Here is a 6,174-nt window from a genome sequence, read left to right on the forward strand (position 1 = left end):
TGATCCCAGCTGAATGCTAGTCAGGATTCCTCAGGTTTTGTGGTATACCACATAGTCAATATATAGATCAATCTCATTTTTGTTTCTCAGTTCTCTGTTTGGAATTTGTTTCTCCATGGAATTCAGAGGAAAGGAGTTTGAGAGGAAAGGAGCTGGGGCAAAGAGCTGCATCTCATTGCAAGTGCAGACACATGTTCTGCCACAGTTCCCTTCTGTTCTCTGGCTGAGCCCTGCTGTGGTCCATGGTGCTATTTTAGGAGATGGGGTGACTTGGGTTATGGGGTTGAGTTCTATTGCAAGCATGTGGACCAGTTTGTGCAGGCTCCTGCCAGAAGCACAGTGGGTAGGGAGAGAAAGAAAGAGGATGTTGAGTGTTTTAGGGATTGGGATTATGCTTTGTTGATGGTTCATTGATTTTATTTAATCTCATTTGGGTTGCTAGTGTTTTAGATCAGATACAACTAAAGCTATTTTATCTCTTACACATAATTCCTGTATTGAAGAGGTCTTGTGGATCAAAGTGTGGTAGGTAAAAGATGCAATGAGGAGGAAATAATGATTCAAATTTCTGAGCATATCAATTTATTAAGCATTGCATGCCAAATGCTTATCCTCAGCTTAAGGTTGGTCCCTGAATATGGGGGAGACTGACTTTTATACATTAAAAGCAACCAAATAAGTCCAATGAATTAAAAGAAAACAAAACATCATTAGGTAATCTGATTTTATTTGGATGAAAGATTAGGGACTTTTCAAATTACAAGGAAACCAAAAAGGTATAATTCCCTGAACTCAGAAAAAGAGTTATCCCACTTCCTCTCAAGAATCTGTAAACAATCAATGGAACATGGAAATAATAAGTGATTGATTGGTACAGTTTTCAGATAAGACATATGGGTATGTACAACTATGAGAAAACTCCTTGCATCAAGCTTTGGATCTGACCCGGTTTCTGGTCAGCATAAGCCTAAGCAATAGTGAGAAGTGGTCTAGTTTCTCAGACATTGCAGGGCTGGTTTCAAACCATGCAATAAACTTTTCTCCCAGTTCTCAGAATTAAATAAAGTTCTCTCACAAAATAAGAGTTGAACTAAACTCATAATTAATTAGAAAGGGAATTGAGTCACAAGATGGCATCAGTGTGGTTGACCCAATTCGCACAATTAGCCACTTTGTTTTAATCTCAATTTCCTCAAAAGAACTATCTAGTACTTCATCTTGTGGCCATGAGATGCAGAATTGCTTTATATTCATATTTGGGGGGTAGGGTGTTCTCTGGTGTGAGAGTTACCAAACCCTTTTCAGAGTTACTTTCCACCTCTGGTGGCCAACTGAATCACTCTATTCATATATCCCACTAAAGTTTTTAGCAGGTTGGTTAAACTTGAATTAGGGTAACCAAGGGGCCTCAAAACCCATAGGTGAATTAGGGAGGGTGTTTATCACAAGCATATGAAAACATTTCTTCAGAGAATGGGTGAGAGCAATTTGTTTCAATGACCTTGAAGGCAGCTAAGTAGGTGCTGGGGAGCATTTAGAGCTTGATTAGACAATGAAGACACCAAAGTCATCCAGTGCATCCTGAACCATCACCAGTTGCCTTGATTTTTGTATTGCCATTGGATTCCAATGACTGTAAGAGAGTGAGAGCAATGATTTCACTCAATTCTGCCTCACTTAAATTAAACTTATGAGTGAGTCAAAAGACATCACCCATTCCCATTTTACCATTTTTACCTACTCTTGTAGAAAATTATAGCAAAATTTGGTTGCTTGGAGAAGTTCATTTTTTTATGTCTATTTCATAATTGCATGCTAGCACAGGTTCTGAATAATAGACAATGTTCTTTCAATTTCCTTGTCATCAATGGGATGAAGTAGCATTGTGTGATATTTTCAGGAGTGCTCTTTAGCATGGTATTTCCAGATAGACCTTCAGGACAAAGAAAGTATCAAAGTCTGCTACCATACTGAGGGCAAATTATTTAACTTATAAAGGCTATAAACCAAAACTAAAGTGGAGGGAGAGTTGGTATATGACTCTTTATTCACAATGATTGTGCACTCAGTGTTGACTCTGTGGCTGAGAAGTATGGATCAATTTTCTGCTGCTTAAAAATTAACACCATGAAAACAGAGGGTCTTCAAGCAGCAGCACTATACCATCTATAGATGGAACAATGGGTTATAGAAAATGGAGAAATTCCTAATGCTATGGATAAGTTCACTTATTTCGGCAGTACACCTTCCAAGAATTTCCACATCAAATGATAAGATTAATGAATGCAGTGCCAGATCTAGCTTAGTGATTGGGAGGCTCCAAAGGAAAGTGTGGGAGAAAAAAGGTATGCCTACCAAATTGGAGGTCTACAGAGTTGTTGTGCTGACCTCATCATCATATGCCTGTGAAACCTGGATAGTCTACCAGACCCATGACAGGAAATTGAATTGCTTCCTCTTCAATTGTCTTAAGAAAATTCTGAAGATCCCCTGGCAAGATAAGGAACCAGACACTGAGGCCTTTCTCAAAGTTGAACTGTCAAGCATTCAAACACTACTGCAGAGAATGCACTCTGAAGGACTGGCCACATTGTCTGAATATCACATGTATACTTGGCTAAAAGACTACTTTAGGAGAACTCACACAAGGCAAGTGCTCCCATGGAGGTCAGAAAAAAGTTGTACAAGGACATTCTCAAGATCTCTTTGAAGAACTTTGGAATTGACTGTGAGATGTGGGAGACTATGGTAAAGGGATTGCTCAGCATGATATGTCTTCATCAAAGAAGGTGCCAAGAATACAGCAGAATTGTAGTAGCTCAAAGAAAACATGAGATATACTCCAAATGTTCATATGAGCGTTTACATCTGACCTCTGGGAGAGCCTTCAGAGTTTGTATTGTCTGATCAGTCACAGTCAGACACACTATACCTTGACCCCAAAACAGTAATGTCATTTTGGTCTTCTTTGATAATGAAGTACAAAAAACCAATACTCATTTCAATTGTGGCCTATCTTTGTTAAAAAAAAAATTCCTGTAAAAATCTTAAGGCTAGGGCAGCTAGGAGTCAGGAGGACCTGAGTTCAAATTCAGCCTCAGATATTTAATAATTACCTGGCTGGGTTATCTTGAGCAAGTCATTTAACTCCATTGCCTAGACAAAACAACAAATTAAAAAAAAAAAACTTAAGACCAGTGAACAATACTGCAAATGTCCCTCTCCTTTTTAAAAAAAGTTAGCATTCTTTGCTCTATCATACGTTCATTTCAGGGCAACTAAATGACACAGAAGTCTGCTGTTTTCCTTTTTTTATATTTTAAAAAGGTAGGAAGGATATGTATTACAAGCTTTCTTTGGGAACTACAAATCCTAGAATCCTGTGCATAACCTCAGCAACTACTAGAATTCATAAGTTGAAAGCATGTTAAGAATCTTACAGGGGACAAAAAGAAGCAACAGAGTGGGAAGAAGAAAATTGGAGGGAACTTTCCCTTTGGCTGGCATCAGGTGATTCCATAAGTACTGGATCAGTATTTTTAGATAAATCAGTAGCAAAAGGTTTTCTTCTGACATAAGAGGAAATAATAAGGCTTTCTGCAATCCTAGGCCAAGATATTCTATGCACCCAATTTTGCTGCCAGAGATTAATCTAACATTGCCATGGATGACCTGATATATACTTTTTTTTTTTTGTATTATAGAGATAGTCAATCAGGAGAGATCTGAGTCATCCCTGGGAAACACATATGGAAAACCCCACCATTTACTCTTCTGAAAAACATAAGGGAAGGTGGTATCCTCAGGAAACAGGTATTGAGAAAGTTCAAATCATGATTTAACTCCTTGTTATTTACCTTGTTTTCTGTTATAAGTCCCCTTTGTTCTACTATGAAGTGTTATGATTCAATTTGACATGGCCAGATTTAATGGAAATGGGAATTATGAGCTATGGAGTACCATGAAGCTAGGAGGAATAAGCAGCAGGCTGACTGGGGAGTACAGACACTACATTTTATTAGCTTATTATTATACTCCATGGCCCAGAGGCCCCCAGCAAGGATCTATCAAAACATGGACCCATATTTATCCTTGGAAATTTTCTTTTTTCTGGCTTTATAAATACTAGCTATTACTATTATTATGGTTCTGCTCCTACCCTACAGGAAAATCTTTAAGGCATGTCCCAAAATTAGGAAAATTTTGTTCAGTCTAGAAAAAAACAGTATACAATATAGCCAACCACCACAGAGAAAAAGATTCACAGGCATGCATACATGCACATAGACAAGAAACCTAAAGAATAAATTATCTCAAATACCCCATTACATTTATCCCATAAGATGTTCATTGCCTATCATCTTTCATGAAATATCCCTTCAATTGCTGGGGACTGTTATATCATTTCAGCAAGGTATGTATATGTCCCTTAACAATAAGTCAGAGGAGGGTAGAGCTAAGATGGCAGCAGGAAGGCAAGAATTCCAGGAAACTTGTTCCCCCCAAAATTCCAAAAGCCATCAAATTATGACTCTAGCCAAAATTCAGAGGGACAGAACCCAGAGAAAGACTGAGTGATACAATTTCCCAATCTAAGACAACTTGGAAGTTCTGCAGGAAAGGTCTGTTCCACCAAGACTGGAGGTTGGAAAAAGCTGCAGTGCAGCTGCAGATGCAGTGCAGCACAACTGGAAGGGTTCCTGGGTCTGTGGCAGGGGGAATGGATTCCAGAACTCTTGGCCCAGGGGTCACTGGGTACAGTTAGAAGGGGTGGTGAGAGAACTCTGCAACACCAGAGTGAATACAGAGTGAAGTTTGGCTTTAGAGCATCCCTGTGGTGAAAACCTGCAATGGGAGTTGGCAAAGCCACCCAGCACATCCAGAGCTCTCAGCCCATAGATGGTAAGGGGGTTGGGGGGAACTGCAGAGACCTCTCTGCTTTCCCTGGGGCAGGACACAGCTGTTTGCCCATCTTCAGAACCAGGGTGTATGCTGGGTCCACACAACACCACCATAGCAGAGGAGGGACCCCCCTTCACAGCTCCAGGGCAGAAGGGAGGGCCTGAACACAGGCAAGAGGGCAATCAGAGCATCTCATAAGACCTTGGAGGAATTAAAATCCCTGTGGGTTGTCCAAACAACCCCCCAAAAAGCCTTGGAAGTGTGGTGAATCATTCATAGGCTGAGGAGATGAGCAAACAACAGGAAAAGAATCATCTTACCAAAGAAAATTACTTTGGTCCCATGGAGGATCAAAATACATATTCAGATGATGACAAAATCAAAATTTCTGTGCCTAAAACCTCCAAGAGAAATAGAAAATAGGCTCAGGCTATAATTGAGCTCAAAAAAGCAATTAAGGGAGGGGGAGGAAAACTGGGAGGAGAAATGAGAGCGATACAGATAAATCATGAAAACCAAGTCAGCAATTTGGTGAAAGAAATACCAAAAAATACTGGAGAAAATAATATACTGAAAACCAGTTTAGGCTAAATGGAAAAAGCAACACAAAAGGCAAATGAGGAGAAAAATGCCTTAAAAAGCATAATTGTCCAGATGGAAAAAAGCTCTCTGAAGAAAATAACTCCTTTAAATGCAGAATGGAATTAAAGGAAGCCAATGACTTTGCAAGAAATCAGGAAGAAATAAAACTATACCACAAAAACAAATTAGAAGAAAATGTGAAATATCTCATTGGAAAAACAACTGACCTTGAAAACAGATCCAGAAGAGATAATTTAAAAATTATTGGGTTACCTGAAAGTCACAACCAGGAAAAGAGCCTAGACTTCATTTTTCAAGAAATAATATAGCAAAAACTGCCATGAGAGTAGAAACAGAGAATAAAATAGAAATTGAGGGAATTCACCAATCACCTCCTGAAAGAGTTCTTTCTCAAAATGAAAACTCCCAGGAATAGTATAACCAAATTCCAAAAACTCCCAAGACAAAGAGGAAAAATACTAAAAGTTGCCTGAAACAAACAATTCACTGACCATGGTTCTATAGTTAAGATTACACAGGATCTGGCAGCATCTACATTAAGGGCTCATAGGGCTTGGAGTATGATATTCCAGAAGACAAAAGAATCAACTACCCAGCAAAACTGAACATCCTCTTTCAGGGGGAAAAAATGAACTTGCAATGAAACAAGGGATTTTTTTTTATTTTTTT

This window comes from Macrotis lagotis, chromosome 1 (assembly GCF_037893015.1).
Source record: "Macrotis lagotis isolate mMagLag1 chromosome 1, bilby.v1.9.chrom.fasta, whole genome shotgun sequence".
NCBI classification, from domain to species: domain Eukaryota; kingdom Metazoa; phylum Chordata; class Mammalia; order Peramelemorphia; family Peramelidae; genus Macrotis; species Macrotis lagotis.